Source organism: Otolemur garnettii, unplaced genomic scaffold (genome assembly GCF_000181295.1).
Source record: "Otolemur garnettii isolate 467f Iridium unplaced genomic scaffold, OtoGar3 scaffold00020, whole genome shotgun sequence".
NCBI lineage: Eukaryota > Metazoa > Chordata > Mammalia > Primates > Galagidae > Otolemur > Otolemur garnettii.
The window spans coordinates 19,754,674-19,772,440 of NW_003852415.1; the positions used below are offsets into that span (position 1 = coordinate 19,754,674).

Genomic DNA, 17,767 nt, shown 5'->3' on the forward strand with positions numbered 1-17,767 from the left:
CTAATCAGTGTCTGTGAGGGAGCTGGGCAGGCCCTGGGGGTCCAGGAGTTGCTTTACAGTGCTGAATCTTTGGGGAAAAACAAGAATCTCTGCTCTTGTAAGGACAGATGGACAATCCCCTTTCAGCTCTAGTTCTATCAGATGACTGGGGACAAAAGACCAAGTATCCAAATCCTAATCGTGCAGTTTTGAGAATGCTTTTGGCTATCTGATGTGATGGGAAAGGGTAAACACCTTTCAGCCCCACAAGGGTGGGGCGGGGAAAGGCACAGTCCTTCTTAAGAAGGAGAAAATCTTTCCTCTAAAGGGATTAACTAAACTCGAAATCTGTCTTGGAAAATGAAAAGTTCCCTGGTGCGTGACACCCCCACCTATGACAAGATTGACCTTTCCTGGGGGACCCCGTCTGCACTTGATCCTGGCCTAGGCTCTCCGGGAGTCTGCATGATGCTCCAAGGGCAAACAACCCAGGACCCTGCTCCTCACAGGGTGGTGACAACAAACCCCTCCATCGCCCATCCTCTGAGTTGCAGGGACCACCCCCTGGGAGGGTCAGGCAGCACTGGTCAGGGTGTGCATGAGTAAGAACGCTCAGAGACCTGGTGGGTCTCTGGGGCCAGGGCAAATTGTGGAGAATCGGCTCTGAGATCTCAGAAGCCAGTGTCCCTTTCTTGTTCCTCCAAAACCTGGGTGTCTCTAGGAGACTCAGAAACCTTCATTCCCGGGGTCTGGCTCACATCTGTGGCCCAGAGTTCCAGTAAAATCTCAGGACAAGCCCCAGGGCTTCTGAGGCCCCTCCCCCACATCCTCTGCACACCACAGACACAGCCTCTGTAACTGCTTGTCTATTTCTGCAGGAGCCTCTCAGGAAAGGCGGAGCTGAGTCCCCATTGGAGCAGGGAAGTGTCCTTTATGGGTAGGACCGGGGTTCCCCAAACTTTTTAAACAGGGGGCCAGTTCACTGTCCCTCAGACCATTGAAGGGCTGGACTGCGGCCCGGGAGAAGCCGGTTGCTAAGCAGGACAGGCAGTGGTGGGAAAAACACCTGGTGGGCTGGATAAATGTCCTGGTGGGCCGCATGTGGCCCGCGGGCAGTAGTTTGAAGATGCCTGGTAGGACATTCAGTTTTGGTCCTGGCAACAAGAGTGCCAGATCCAGGGAAAGAATAAGACCTCGACTGCTTGGCTGAGGCTCAGAGGAGGGCAGGGCCCCTAAGGTAGCTTGGAGGGGAGACTGGGAGGGCCCTCCGGATGGAGGCAGGCCTTCTCCTAGCCAGGGCCAGTCTCTACGTTCTTGAGCCACAGGCAGGACCCTGATGCCCAAAGCAGCAGACCCAGCAGAAGCTTGCTGAGAGTTCCTGTTCTGTTGAGAGATGGGATCTACCCTACCCCTCTACCTGGCCCTCCTAGGCTAGGGGAGCTTGCTCAGTGCAAACAAATAAAGCCCTAAATGGGGGAAACTCCAGCAGGATAGAAAGCCTCCAGCCTTTCCCTCACATGGTGACCTTGAGCTGACCCCTAAGCCTCAGTTTTTCCACCCCAGAGAAAGTGAAACTAGCTGTGCCAGACTCCAGCCTTTCAAGAAAATGCTTCCAGGCCAGGGCATTTTTGCCTCTTCCAGGCCCCTCAGGGGCTCATTTGCATTCTTGAAAGAAAAATGTTGACTGTACTTCATGCTCAGCCGCACATTTAAAAGCTTAGGCGAGGTTTATTTTGGAGAAGTAACACTGGGCAATGCACCCCTGGGAGAGGCAATCAGCCCCCCACCGAGGCGGAGCTAAGGGGCTGAGCCTCCCAGCTGGGGGAGGCAACATCCAATGAGAGCCGCACCCCAGGGGCTGTCTCAAGGCTGTTGGGAAATGTCTCATTTTTATATGTAAATAAATCATTTCCAGAGATTGCTCTGAGCGCAGCAGGCTCCTGCTAAAATGTTTTAAGTGGGTCCTTTGCCACTGTAAACTTTGTTAAGCATTATTATCAAGTTTGGTTCTGTCTGCTGATTTCCTGAGGTTCTAGTCTGTTCCACCATCATACCTCACTCACATACCTCCAGGGAGGGAGAGCTCGCTCACCCAGGCTGTGCGTTCTGTAGGTAGATGCCTCTGACTGCCAGAAGGGGCTTCGTTCTAAGTGAGCTGGAGTCGGAATTCTCTCCCCGTGGCTGTCATTGCTTCACCCCAAGCCAACAATTGCCCTAGCCTTGAACATCATGCTTACTCCCTCTTCCCTCAGCCATGCCCCCTCCGGTCCCCGTATTGGACCAGGGCTTCCTCCTGGCTGTGGCTTATGACATCCTGCATCACCGGGCCCCTCTCCACCTCCTCCGCTCACACCGCTTAGTCACCACAGCCGGTGGTTGTTCTGTCGCGCAGATGCAGAACAGGCCCTTAGCCAGGAGTTTCTTTCTCCAGGTTTCCTTCTGGAGGATCTCGGCCCAAATGGAGTCACTTCCTTAGAGTGGCTCTCTGGGGCCATATTGTGGGTGAAGGGTCCCCAGCCCTGTTACTCTTCACCCTATGACATTACCCTATGTCATTTCCTTCAGTGCAGGGAACGCTGTTTGATCATGAGACAGCACAATACGGTATTTACTTATTTTCATGCCTTAGAACATAAGCTGCAAGAAAATGTGCATTTGACTTGTTCCTTGCTGGAATCGCAACCTTGCACACAGTAGAGGCGCAATAAATTCATGTCCTAGGACTGAGGGGCCTGAGTCCTCATAATCTCTTTGCTGCCATTTCCCTGATGGATGCTTGCAAAATCTGAGTTCCCATCCCTCACGTCCACGGCTTTTCTCTGGACACGCTCTCTTTGTTCACATCGAGCATGTTTAATCTCACCTAGCAGGAGCTGTTTCCCAAACAAAATCGTACCCAGGGGCCCAATATATAAAACAGATAAACCGGAAGGTCATCTGGCTGACGTGAGAGGGAGGGAAGAATGTCCCCCCCCACTCTGGCCCTGTGTCCTCTAGTGTGGTCCCTGAGGCACCTGCAGTGAGATTGGTTTTCAGCTCATGCATACCCCTGGCTCCTTAATCTGGTGACAGCACCTGATTTTTCTCTGGGGTCTCACCCTCACCCATTCACAGACAGGGAGTCCATCCAGTCCTGGCCAGTCAGCTGGTGCCACATCCTGGCCACAGTGACACTCAGCAAGACCTCTGACCCAGGTTGGTCTAGAGAGTTGGCCTTGGAACTTTTCCCGGAAGTGCTGAAACAGAAGTTGGCTCTTCATGCAGTTGCTGGGCTGGTCGGGCATAAGCCAGTGTCTTAGTCTGCTTTCTGTTGCTTATAACAGAATACATGAAAGTGGGCAAGGACGAAGAAAAGGAATTATTTCCTACAGTTATGGAGGCTGAGAAGTTCGATCTCACATCTTATGAGAGCCTTCTTGCTGGTGGGGCTCTCTGCAGAGTCCCAGGATGGCTCAGGGGATCGTATGAGGAGAAGACTACTTTCCTAGCTCAGGTCTCTCGTCTTTTTTTTTTTATGGAGCAGCCAGTTCCACTCCCATAGTGATCCATGAGGGCAGAGTGATTGGGTTGTGGCAGATCCCTCATGACCCAATTGCTTTTTAAAGGCCCACCTCTCAATACTGCCACATTGGGGATTAAGTTTCACTATGAATTTTGGAAGCAACAACTATTCAAACCATAGCAACCAGGATCTGTGGGGGTCTATAGTAGGTTGTCATCCTACTCACAAAGCCAAAACAGAGCAGAAAGCAAGAGTCCTAGTGAGTTCTGGATCTGATTATACCAGAAATTCCTGAACTTGACAGTGACCTGAGCCAGTAGTTGTTCCTACTTTAGCTGAAAGAATTCTGACTGCTACATCAGGGTACATAGAACATAGCTGAAAATCACTGCTGTATGTCATCTTATTATTATTATTATTCTTTTGAGACAGAGTCTCACTATGTTGCCCTCAGTAGAGTGGCATGGCATCGCAGCTCACAGCAATCTCAAACTCTTGGGATTAAGTGATTCTCTTGCCTCAGCCTCCCAAGTAGCTGGGACTACAGGCATCTGCCACAATGCCTGGCTACTTTTTGTTGTTGTTGTCTTTGTTGTTTTTGATGAGCAAGGAATAGGAACAGAGAATTCACAAAAGTCATTCAGGAACTAAATGAAAAAATAGAAAACACATTCAGGCTTACTAGTAATCTAAGAAATTTCAATTGAAACAAGAAGAAAATATTTTTCTCATTTTTAAAATGTGCAAAGATTAAAACAAAGGAACAACCAAACACTGAATGTTGGCCTGGAGGCAGAAAAACTGATGCTTTCTCATGATACCGATGGTGATGTAAATTAATACAATTTTTTGGAAAAGCTATTTGGCAAAAACATGTTTAAAACAGGGGTTGGCAAGTGTTTTCTTTTTTTTTAGCAAGTATTTTTGAAAACGGCCAGATAGTAAGTATTTTCAGCTTATTGAAACTACTTAATCTGCTGTTATAACTACTTAATTTGCTCTTGTAAGGACAAAGTATGTGTAAATGAATGGGTATGGCTATGTTCCAAGAAAACTTTATTTACAAAAACAGGTTATGGGTTGGATTTGACTCACAGGCCATGGTTTGCCAATCCCTGGTTTTAACCATTTATTAATAAACTATTATTAAAATGATAATTATAAAATACATGTACTTACCTGGGAATAATCTTAGGATATAAAGTTAAGTGAAAAGTAGTAGGCTACTCAATTATATGTTATCATAATCATGCAATGAAAACCCCTAGGCATAGACAAATATGAGAGAAAGCCAATACATCAGAATTAGTCTGTTCTCTGAAAGAGCAGAAAGGGCCATGGCCTGGGGTCAGAACTGGCACGTGGTCAGTCCCCACCCCCTCGAATTCTGCTGGTCAAAACAAACCTTACAGTCGGTCCAGACAAGGAGGAAGGGAAGGCTCTGCTTCCTGATGGGAAGAGCTATGAAGTCCAGGACCAAGGGCGTGGATAGGGCAGGGGGCAAGGAGTGTATGGACAATCTGCAGCACCCAAAGCTGTCACAGAGGGAAAAACATCAGCCTCTTCCTCTGCTTGCAAATCAAAGATGCCCTGGAAGCTCCCAGGCACTGTTCAAGCATTTTCAAATGCCCCCCCAGACGTGCTCTTTCCAAAGGGTTGCCCATGTGATCAATCTTTGCCTGCTGCAAATTGGGGGAGTTAAACCTCAGGTCCTGTCTTCCTCTCCTTTTGTCAGTATTCCTGCTTATTCTTGTTATTTACCTACTTCCTTACTCTACCTCCTTCCCATTATGCGAAACCCTCAAATCCTTCTCACAAGGAAGAACCTTAGGGTAGGAGCTTATATCCTGTGAGGTGTATGATCCACAACTCTCTCAAAGATCAGAGAGCAGGCGGGATCCAGATGACTGCCCTGGCACTCCTAAAACTGAGAGGAAACCTAAGGGCAAACGCTTTCACCCCCACCTGCTATCAGGTGTACAGAGGAGTCAGACACAGGGGGTGAAGAAACACCTGGCACAAGAACTGCAGTGTCTTTTCCTAAAGGATCCAAAGATTCCATTTAACTGGAGAGCCCAATTCATCCAGAGGCTTGGATGGCTGGTTAGAAGTCTATTTTTTGCCATTAAAAAACAGTCCACTTCGATAGAATTCTAGCAATGGTGAGCCACACTCCAGAATATGTGATGTGTAGTAGTCCATCCCCAGATCCCTGTGTTCCCCAAAGCCAGCCCTCCCTGCCTGACACTTATTTCCTTAGTTCCTGCCACTTCCTGTTTAGTCTTCTCTCTTAAGATACCTGCCTCTTTTTCACCTAGCTTTGTCCAAATCTTATCATGTCACAAAACTCAGGGTTCTTTGAAATTCAAATCTTATATATATAGATTCTACAAGGTCTTCACCTGGGAGAGAAAATCAGATTAGCCCTGTCTATGCAGGTTGGTTAAGGTCAAAGCACCACCATGACCACTGCCACAGTGATTCCAACAACTACTGCCACCACCATGATACCACAAGAAACACAATCCTACAACCATAACAAAAGCCGGGATAGCCAGAATATCCCAACAACCACAAATGCAACACTGACTCTCCAACCACAGGGACAACCACCACTTCAACTATTGTAATAGCAAATCCAAGGACCACGCCAACCCCAACAACCACAAGTACAATCCCAGCAACAACCTGCCAACCTTCATAATGCTCACAACAACCCTAACAACTGCCACAGTAGGCTCCAGTCACCATCACAGCACCCACAGAGGCTGGCACTGGTTGATCACCTTTTATAATGAAGTCCTGGGCCAAGTTCTCGTCACACTCATCTCAGCCTCCCAGAAGCCCTAGGAGGTAGACAGCTATAAATGTATCTCTTTTCTAATAGGCTTCCTTTTTTAGAAAGTTGTGGATTTATAGAAAATGGAGGAGATAGTAGAGAGAGTTTCTAACTCTCTTCCCCACCTCCAGTTTCCTCTATTATTAGCATCTGCATTAATGTAGCACATTTGCTAAGACTGATGAGCCAATCTTTGCATTAACTAAAGTCCACAGTTCACAGAAGGGTTCACTCTTGGGGTTGTACATTCTATGGGTCTTGATGCTTGACGCTGAACATCACGTATCCACCCCTATGGTATCACACAGAAATAGTTTCACTGCCCTGAAAATCCCCCCCGCCTCCCTGCCAATCAATCACTAGTCATTCTAATGTCCCTATATTTTTGCCTTTTCCAGAATGTCATCTCCTTGGAATCATACAGTATGTAGCCTTTTCAGACTGGCTTCTTCACTAAACCATAATGTACTTAAGATTTCTCCATATCTTTTTGTGACTCGATAGCTCATCTCTTCCCATTGCTGAATAACACTCCGTTGTATGACTGTGTCACAGTTTATTTACCCCATCACCTTTTGAAGAACATCTTGGTCATTCCCAATCTGGAGGAATTATGAATCAAGCCTCGGTAAACATTCACGTGCGGGTTTTTGTGTGGACATGTTTACTCATTTGGGTAAGACCCAGGAACACAATTTTTTAAAAAAGACTATGTTGAGCTTGTAAGAAACTTTCCAACCGTCTTCCAAAGTGACCGTACCATTTTGCATTTCCTCTAGCAGCAGAGGAGAGTTCCTTTTGCTCCACACCCCTGTCAGCATTTTGTTGTGCCAACATTTCAGATTTTGGTCATTGCCACTAATAATGGGATATAGTGATATCTTCTTATTTGAATTTATACTTTCCTGATGACATGTGATGTTGAAGAGCTTTTCATATGCTTTTTTTTCCCATCGTGAATTTGGTGAGGTGTCTGGTAAGGTCTTTGGCTTGTTTTCTAATTGAGTTGTTTATTTTCTTAGTGGTGAGTGTTTAGAGTTCTTTGTATATTCTGCATGGAAGTCCTTTATCAGATGTGTATTTTGTAAATATTTTCTCCCAGTCTGTAGCTTGTCTCTTGATTCTCTTAACAGTGTCTTCTGCAGAACAGAAGTTTTTAATTTTAATAATGTTCAACTTAACCAATTTTTTCTATCATGGACTGTGCTTTTGGTGTTGTATCTAAAAATCTATCGCCAAACCCAACGTCACCTGTGTTATTTTCCAGAGGTCTTATTATTTTGTTTTTCATTAAATGCATGATTCATTGAGCTAACTTCTATGAATGGTGTAAAGTCCTTGTCTGGATTAATTCCCCCTGTTGTTTTGCATGTGAATGTCCAGTTGTTCTACCGCCATGTGTTGAAAAGTTTTTCATTCTTCATCGAATTGCCTTTGCTCTTTTGTTATAGATTAGTTGACTATATTTTTGTGGGTCTATTTCTGGCCTATTTGTTCCATTTATCTCTGTCTATTCCTCCCCCGATACCGCACTTCCCTGATTATTGTAGCTTTATAGTAAGTATTGAAGTCAGGTAGTATAAGTCCTCTGACTTTTATTCTTTAATATTATGTTGGCTATTCTGAGTGTTTTGCCTCTCCCTATAAACTTTAGAATCAGTTTGTTGATATCCATAAAATAACTTGCTGAGATTTTGATTGGTATTGCATTGAATCTGTAGATGAAGTTGGGTACATGTACCTTTTTACAAATGAAAATACTAAAGCCCAGAAAGGCAAATTGACCTGCCTGAGGTCAACATAATTAAAAATGATATGTCCTTGATTCTAACACACACATTTTATCATCTCTAAAATGGAAATGCATCTTAAAGCTGATGACACGTTCCTGGTGACAGTCATAATAAAGTTGTCATTGTCCACATATGTAGAGTGTGGGTGGTGGCTTGAAAAAAAAAATCCCTGAAACAATAGTGGGATTCTCCTCTAAGGAATGCTGTGCTGACAATGGCCTTAATGGCCACAGCCAATTCCATGTGGACAAATGTGGACATTGACAACTATGAAGCAAAATGTAGCTCACACGAGTTCAGTCTCACAAGGGTCAGACTCTGAAGAAGTTCTGTGAACATCTTAACTGATTTATTTTGCATATATTTTTCTTTTTTGTGTCACGAGGGGATACATGATTTTTTTAAAAACCCTCTAAATCTTAAATGCAAGTCTAAATCAGCCCTTTTGATAAATATAAAATAAAAATGTACAGTGACAGGAAGCATGGTGTCATTGCTTATGAGTCCAGTTTGTGTCATTGTTTATAGTAGAGGTTTATTCTTCCTTAACGTGAGTCCTTAAATTTTTTTTTTTTTTTTTTTTTTTGAGACAGAGCCTCAAGCTGCCCCCCTGGGCAGAGTGCCGTGGCATTACAGCTCACAGCAACCTCCAACTCCTGGGCTCAAGCGAGTCTCCTGCCTCCGCCTCCCAAGTAGCTGGGACCACAGGCGCCCGCCACAACGGCTGGCTATTTTTTGGTTGCAGCCATCATTGTTGTTTGGCAGGTCCGGGCTGGGGATTCGAACCCGCCACCTTAGGTGTACGTGGCTGGTGCCTTAGCCTGTTGAGCTATAGGCGCCGAGCCCTTAAATTTTTTAAACAGGGGGCCAGTTCACTGTCCCTCAGACCATTGGAGGGCCAGCCAGCAGGCCCTGGGACAGGTCAGCTGCTAAGCAGGACAGGCAGTGGGGGCAAAAACACCCGGTAGGCCCGATAAATGTCCTAGGAGGGCCACATGTGGCCTGCAGGCCATAGTTTGAGGACGCCTGGCTTAGAACAATAACGTCTTTTTTTTTTTGTAATTTTAATTATTGTTTCAGGTTAGTTTAAGGGTACAGAGGATTAGGTTACAATATCTCCATTTGTTAGGCAGATTCCCTATTATATTTCTGTCCTGCCCACAAGACGTGTGCCATACACCCTAACACTGTGCCCATTAAGTGGGAGCACACCCATCCCTCTCCCTCCTCACCTCTCCCTGCTCTCTCCTTTCTCCTCCCCCCACCTTGAATTGATTTGATTTTTTTCTTATGTGGGAATGTATTAGATCATTTGCTGGCTTCATAGAATAATAATACATCTTAAAATTGATGTATAGGAAATAGTTATATCAGATCCTGGGGAAAATCCCTGGCATAGATGAAAGAGGTCATGAGTTCAAAAATGGGGAATAATTTACAAAGTTGTGGGAGGTAAACGGACATGAACAGTAGATATGCAGTGTCACAGAGCTGGTGACCATCTGACAGGCAGGGAGAGGAGTTAAGACCAAAATTGGGAGAGAGGCGGTAGGAGATGGCAGGCTGCCAGGAGCTGCCATCTTTGGTAAGGACAGAAAATAAATACCCCGACCTCTGTCTCCTGGTTCCCTCTGAGCTTGAGCCGATGCCATGTCTACTACTATGTGAACCCACCAAGAACCAGAGGTCAAGGAATCCCGGAGTGCTGTCTACAGAGACCACCCTCCTGGGACACGGAATGGCATATCGCGTCCGCGTGGGCCTGGAGGGGCAAAGGGACTTCCAATGAGCCTGGAGCCAGCACTCTGACGTGCTTCTCTGTGTGCCAACCACAGCTGTGCGTTTAGCCTCCCTCACCCCCAGGCCAAGGCAGATGACAAGGTGGATGGGGAGCCTTGAGCTCTGTTGCTGTTTGAGGAGGCCCAATACTTCTCCACAGTCTGTGGCCTGTGGCCCCCCCACCCCTTGTGTGATGTGGCTGGGTCCAGCCTCTGGCAGCCCTCCCTGCATCCTCTGTCCCCCCCCAGCACCTGCTTTGCAGTGTGGAATGCTGTAAGGAGAAACAAAGCGGCTGCTACAGCTGAAACTTGGCTCAGGATGGCAGATATCAACTCACATGCCTGATGATAGATGGACAGCAGGAACTGGATAGTGGCGTGTTTGTAGCTTAGAGGGTGAGTTGTGCATATCTAACTTGGCCCAAAAGCCTGCCTGCCCGGTTGGCTGGTCGGACACTGTCTCTTCTGATTTAGAGCTCTGAATCTGCCAACTTGATTTTTGAAGCTCACCCTTTGGTTTGCCAAATCTGCAGCAGATCTGGGCTTCGGGATCTGCACACGTCAGAGCTGGGTCATCATTCCCAATCACCCCTCCATGTGCTAATGAGAAAACAGACCTAGGGAGGGAAGGTGCTGGCCCCAGGCCACAGCCAACGGGGGAGAACAGACCCCCTGGGACATACAGTCTCTTGCCTGTGTTTGGTGTTTAGCTTGGCCTTAAAGCTGTGGGATCTTGAACAAGTCACCTAAACTTCCTACCCTCAGTTTCCAACTCTGCAAACTGGGGTGATAACACCTACCTCACAGGATGGTTGTGCAAATCAAATGAGCGATGAGCCAGGGGCAATTTCACAGTACCTGGAGCCCGTTCATGTCCATGACCCTAATGAGCTAGGCCAGAGGATGCCCTCAGAGCTTGTTGAGTGGCTGAATGAGCATGAGAAGGGATTCCTAGACTGTAAAGCATGGTGACCATGCTACCTGTCATGCTGATCAGTCCTCTGTGAGTCTACAGAGGACCTCCTCGGTAAAGGCTGTCCTGTCTGTTCTCCTCAGAAGCAAATCCAGCCCTTTTACTGATGGGATTTAAAGCAGATAATGATGGTTTGAACAAGAACTACCCAGCTGTCAGCTACAGTGGCCTGTGTCCATCCAGCCTGGACACTTAATGCCAGCCTCGCAGTTAAGGCCACAGCCTACAGTCAGTGCAGAGAATGAGTCCCTTGGGGCTTCAGGGACCATGTGGGCTGGACACAGCCCAGTAGTATCTCTGCTCTGCAGCAGAGGCCCATGGGAAAGTTTCAGCTCCTAGGGCTGTTCTGAGAGGGGCTGAGAGAGGCTACCTGTGGGCTCCACAGAGACAAATGATTCCAGCAGGGAGAACTTAGAAGTTGGACAGGACCTCAGAATGGCTTGTTCTGCCACTTACACAGAAAGAAACAGGAGGCCAAAGAACAGAGGGGCTTGCCATTGACAGGTTAGCCTAGAACCAAAGTTCATTGACTTCCTGATTCAAAGCTTTTCCCATTCTTTCAAGTCACATAAGGTGAGAGGGTCCTAGTGCCAGAAAGTGGACATTCTAGGTGTTCTGTGTCATGGACTGCCCAGCACGGCAGATGCTTTGCAAGACTCTATTACACTCAAGTCTATAGGGATGGCAGCAACTGGAGCAGTGCCTAACCTGTGCAATTGTACACAGCAGCCCTGGCTAGATTCCACATGCCGAGGCATGTCCAGAAAAGGCCCATGCGCAGTATATACATGTGCCCAGGTCCTTGTAAGCTGATGTTTTTCTTAAGGAATGGGGATACTCCCACTTACACCATTCCAGAAAGTCCACACTGGAAGAGCTTTTTGAAGTCAGCTCATGTGGTCTTTCCTTTCCTTTCCTTCCTTCCTTCTTTTTTTAAAAGATAGAGTCTCACTTTGTCACCCTGGGTAGAGTGCCATGGCATCATAGCTCACAGCTACCTCAAACTTTTGGGCTCAAATGATTCTCTTGTCTCAGCCTCCTAAGTAGCTGGGACTACAGGTGCCCACCACAACACCCAGCTATTTTTTAGAGATGGGGTCTTACTCTGGCTCAGGCTGATCTCAAACTTGTTAGCTCAAGCAATCCACCTGTCTCGGCGTCCCAGAGTGCTAGGATTACAGGCGTGAGCCACCATGCCCAGCTAATGTGGACTCTTTCTATGACATAAAAAAGGAAACTAAGGCTAAGTGAAGAGAAGGGACTTATCCATAATCACACATTTAATTGGTCCCAAATACTCTTCAGCAATTCCCCTGAAGGCCCCACTATGGCCCTGAAAGTTTCCACCTGCCTGTGGTTTCGCGTGCAGCAGGGCCACTGTCATCCCACACTCCTGGCTGCATTTCCACCCGTCACCCTCTCCTCCCCATCCATCCTGCACACCACTGCCAAGGGAATTCTTCCAAAACACCAACATCTTAACCTTTCACCTGCTCCTCTTGCCAATCCCTCCCCTCCCTGCTGTTTCAGATTCCTCTTCTTAAGGGGCCATCCTGGAGCTTGGTCACCCCAGTGCAAGCTGTCATTGCCTCTTGCACCCTGTCCCCTCTCCTGCCCTTCCCAGCACCCCAGATTCCCAGCCAGCCTGGCTTCCACATAGTTCTTGACCTATCTGCTCCTGCCCCATAGATCTTGAACCTTGAATGTCGCAGGCATCTGGCATTGCTTCCCATCTCCGTAGTCCCCCCCTTTGCTCTACCCGTTCTCTCCCTCCAGCTTCTCCTGGGTGCCAGCAGTAGCCACTCTCTGGCCTCCTTGCCCCCAGTTCCTGCCCTTACAGAGCTGAAAAGCGTTCAAAGGGCCTTGTGGGTTTCTGTGTCAAATCCAAACTGCTTCATATGTCACAGGACGCCCTTCCAGTCCCGGGCCCTGCAAAATCTCCCCACTGTTGCTTGTCTTATCCAATCTTATCCAAACGTGTATCATTGTCACAAGTGTCTGTAGACTCTGTCCCTTCCTGCACACTGTTCACGTTCCCCAGAACACTCTTTCTCCTTGACTTGCTCTTTACCTCCTACCCTGCAAGGCTCTGCTCAAACCCCCCCTTCTCTGACAGGTATTTCTAAAACCGCCAGGAGGATCTCAATATCCGAAGCTCCCATTGTCCCAAGGCAATTGTAGGTGGACACCTGCTGGTGGGCTGGACCCAGCTCTTGGTGTGGTTGCTCTAACTGCATGCCAAAACATTTTAGAAAGCCTGTCATATGCATGAGAGTGATGTTTGTATAGGAATAACCTGACATCCACTTTCATTTGTCAGGTGAATCACGGACACACTGCCTTCCCATGTGCCCCATGGTGGACAGCAGCAGCCAGTGGTGCCATACCTGGGTACAATAGGTTATGCGGTATTTTAACTGATTGCATGTCCACCTCCAGTCAGACTAGGAGCCCCAGTGTGTGACTGTCATAGTGACATATCCTCTGCCCTCTGGGTGGAGGCAGCTGTGGTGGCTGGCAGTCACTTTGGGCTGGGTCAACGGCTCATGTCACTTTCTCCTCCTGGGATAGTGATGGCAAGGGAGGGACTGGCCTTTCCACAGATTAGCCCACTCCAGACCTTCTGTGTCTGACCCTCCGGGATGTCCCAGGGCTATGTATACTAATTAAGCTGCCAGGGGACTCAGGATCTGACTAAGAAATTTAGGGTCACCATTCCCACAGGGCTTCACATCCATGATCGTTATAACTCTGCGAAGCAGGTGGCTATCAGCACACCTATTCACAGGCGAGTTAGGGGAGGCTCAGGGATAGGAGGGGACTGGCTCTAGGTTGTACAGTCAGGACATGTGGCATCTGAAAAGACACATCCAGACCCACTGTGTTCCTGCTCCTGCACCCCTGAGATTTTAAGACCTGAGTTTTTATGGTGCACTGATTATATTTATAATGGTTGGGGGAGGTGGGGCACCACCTTCATCAAGCTCTCCCTAGCACCTCGCAGCCCCTGGACATGGAGCTGGCTGCTGGGATCTTGAAGCCACAGTTGGCAGCGCGGGGCCATCTGGTGGCGTCTATGGGAACTCCTGGAAGGTACACAAAAGGCCATAACAGACCCAAGCAGTGTGCCCTCGGCCCCTAATCTGTGTGCAGGAGGCAAAGACCACTCCATATATTGGGGTGGCAGGACAGCTAAACAGAGGCACCAACGCCCACTTTGGGAGTCTGCTCATTTTGACTCAGGTTTAGAAAATCTAGTGTCTCTGAGTCGGGTCTGGTTTAGTTCCAGGCGAGTTAGGGTTCTCCTGGGCCTCAGGTTCCCGTCTGTTAGTGGAGAGGCTGGATTAGACCTCTAGGGACCCGCTTAGGTCTGACGATCTTTTGTGTCATGAATAAGGACAACTGATGACACTGCAGGGCAGCTAAACAAATTCTTTTTTTGGGTCTCAGCTTCAGGATTTGGGGAGAGATCCCAGACCTCTCTAACTTGGAAATGTGCTTCATCCACTTCATGGGGAAAGGAAAAAAAGGGTGAGAGGGCCGATATGAGCCCTCTTCTCCTCCTAGACTCTTTCACTCGCCAGGCGTTTTCAAAGATGTTCAAATTAAAGCATAATTGAAAAATGAGGCTGTAACTCCGGGATCAGGGTGGCAGGGCCCGGGGCAGATGACTTAATCAGGCGTCCTAATGTCATTACCTTCGTATTAATAACAGGCCCAGCAGCCGCAGAGAGAGGGCCCTTCCCTGGGACTCGGACACTTTCCAGCTGACAGGGCTTTTCTTCTTCTGTTTTCCATTGCAGACAAATGCCACTCAGGTTCCTTCTCCATTCCAGAGAGTTCCCTGGAGTGCGATAAACACATGGGTGCAGATGGATTTTCTCTTCCTCTTCCTGAAAGCCTTGAGCAGGACAAAGCCACACAGCACTGTCCCTTGGAAAGAAGGGATGGTTTATGCTCAGCAAGGCTCTCTCCGCCTCCCCAGGCCTGGAGATCCCACAGCTCCCCTGGGAAGGCAGCCCTTCCCTTCTCTCCTCCTTCCCTCCCCACTCTCCAGGGGATTCTCTCTTCTCCCTCTCCCCCTCAGTCATCCCGTCCTCTCCCCTCCCCTTCACTTTACCAAAAACACACAGGACTGTAGCACCTTTGGGCCCAAGACAGCAAAGTGTGAGGGGCCACTCTGGGCTCTGTCCTCTCCCAGATGAATGCTGGTGTCCTGGGACTCTGGTCTGACCTTTGGCCTCATTTTCATTTTGACAAATTTGACAAACACAGAAAAGTCCAGAATGGAAAATGACCACATTTCATGTCCCCTGACTATGAATTAACTACTGTTAATAGGGGGCATTAATATATATTCATATGTGGCATTTCTGCTTCCAGAAATTTTTTAAAGGAAACATCACTCTTATTATTGAAAAGGACACATGCTCATTTTAAGGAAGTCAAACAACAAGGAAAGTAAAAAGGGAGAATCGCCACCGCTGATACCCACTGCCTGGAATTTGCCGCTGTTGGTATTTTGCCATGTTTGATCCTAGTCATTTTGCTATGTGTGTATTTTAAGAAATGAGGCAAATAGTGCATAAATATATTCTTATAAAAAATTAGAACCCTCAGGTATAGAGTCTGCTTTGTCTGCCACCTTTATTCCAGTGAGCCCGAAGAAACCACTGTTGTCGCCTGGTGGCCTGTCTTTGGGGCCAATTAAGCACCTTCACATGCTCTTACAAAGTCGTAGAAAACGCAGGGCGTGGTTTTGTTTCTATCCTGCTGCACTGAGCGTTTTCAGGTTGCTTTGCTCCCTCCTCCCATTTTGAACTCTATTCCCACGGACCCTCCTGCCTTCATCCTCCGCCCCCCCCTCCCCTTTGATTTCCTCCCCTCCCCCTGCTTTCCTCCTCTCTTGCTCTTTCCCCCATGGCCTGTCCACTTTCCTGGGCCTTTGTTACTGACCACATGTCCATCTGCTACTGCCCAGGCCCCCCCTCGGAGCTCCGTTGGTTCTTACCTGCTTCTACTATTGCTTCATACTATGAGGCAATTACTTATTTGCTCTTTTCCCCTAAGTGCAATTACCTTTCTATTGGCACCTAGCCCAGTGGAATTCAATAAATGTTTGCTAATGAATGTGAATTGAGCCACGGTCAAACTCAGTTTTGCTTACACACCTCCAGAGACAGGGTGTTCACTCCTTAGGATCAGGGAGAAGCAGTGGGCTTCCCCACTGGGACCACAGTGGCTCCCTGTGGCAGAGTCAGGGATCTCTAGCAAGGGTGTGCTGCCAGCTTGGCACACATAATGTGGGCCAATGGAAAGGGAAGGCACACGAGAGTGAGAAGACTTGGGTAGTGAGTTGAATTGTGTCTCCCCAAAGCTATGTGGAAGTCCTGATTCCCAGTACCTGTGATTAGGGCCTTATCTGGAAATAGGGTCTTTGCAGATATAATCAACTTAAGCTGAGATCAATCTATATTAGGGTAGGCCCTAAAATCTTTATAAGAGAAAGGAGAGGGACAGTTGGATACAGAGACCGGGAGAAGACACATGGGACAAGGCCACGTGAAGACAGAGGCAGAGACTGGTGCGATGCTGCTACAATCCAAGGAATTTCTGGTGACCCCCAGAAGCTCCAGAGAGGAACCCCTAAACCCCTAGTTCCTTCAGAGGGACCATGGCTCTGCCAATACCTGGATTTTAGACTCTGGCCTCCAAAGCTGTGAGAGAATAAACTTTTATTGTTTTAAGCCACCGGTTTGTCCTATGTTGTTATGGGAGGCCTAGGAACGAAATTCAGCTGTTATGCAGCAAAAACTAACAGATACACCCCTTGATTTGTTACATGGTCTTGTGACCTGACAGGGTCCAGTGAGGCTGCGAGGGCTGCTCACTGAACTCTGTCTCCTCTGCTTCCTGGGCAGGCGGCCAAGCTCAGCATGCCGTATGAGAGGGCAGCTTAGTGGAGTGGGAGCTGAGGTGGCTTATGCCATTGCGGGGCTGAGACCAAAACAAAGTGGATGAATCATCTGCTTGTGCCTCTCTTTCTTTCCACCTCTGATTGCAAATGACAACAGGGCCCTAGGGTAGGGAGAAATAAACTTGGGCAGGTGGGTTCTTATATTTTTTAAATGGAAAGGAAAGAAGGAAGAGAAGGAGAGGGGAGGGAGGGAGGATGTAAGAAGGAAGGAGGGAGGGAGGGAGGGAGGAAGGAAGGAAGGAGGGAAGAAGGAAGGGAAGAAGGAAGGAAGGAAGGAAATTAAAGAAAGAGAAGACGATGTGACAAGAGACCCTCAAAGCTGAAAATATTTACTATTTTGACCTCTACAGAAAATGTTTGCAGAGTTCTGCCCCCAGCTGGGTTCTGCCCTTAGCTGGTAGTGGAACCACAAGAAGGAAGGAGACAGAATCTTTAAACCACAACATGGAGAAATGACCAGGAGCATCCACTGTGGATAGTATATGAGAATGGAATGCAACTTTATAATTTGAGCTCTTATGAGATAATTTTGGAGTCTATTTGTTATTGCAGCTTAGCTTTACCTAATGAATACAGAGACACAGCGAGATTTTCACTTAGAATTTTTACCTCTGAGACCTAAAAGGCTGAGATGAGGCAGGAACAGAGCTGGTGCCCCATCATGTTACCAGTGAATCCTGGGACTTAAACCTACAGAGAAAAGGCATGTTGAAAGAGAGAGCAAATTGGTCTTCATGACACTGCTTGAACCCTGGAGCCAGCCATACCTGCAGCTGACCCTACATTTTCAGCTTATAAGAGCAAATAAAGTTTCCCTGTTATGTAAGATGGTTTGAGACTGATTCTATTACATGCACCCATAAAGATTTCTCACCTAGCTGGGTATTAAGAGAGCAATAACTTTAAATCTCTGTCATTCATTCAGA

The 17,767-nt window shown here is 47.6% G+C and overlaps 1 long non-coding RNA gene across 1 annotated transcript; it reads right to left on the reverse strand.

The window, feature by feature from the left end:
- Positions 1–14,281: 14,281 nt before the first annotated feature.
- LOC111724187 lies at positions 14,282–15,048 on the reverse strand. Its single transcript, XR_002772529.1, has 2 exons — positions 14,985–15,048; positions 14,282–14,797 (listed from the first exon to the last, which is right to left on the reverse strand). It is a non-coding gene; the product is annotated as an uncharacterized LOC111724187 (long non-coding RNA).
- Positions 15,049–17,767: the final 2,719 nt, after the last annotated feature.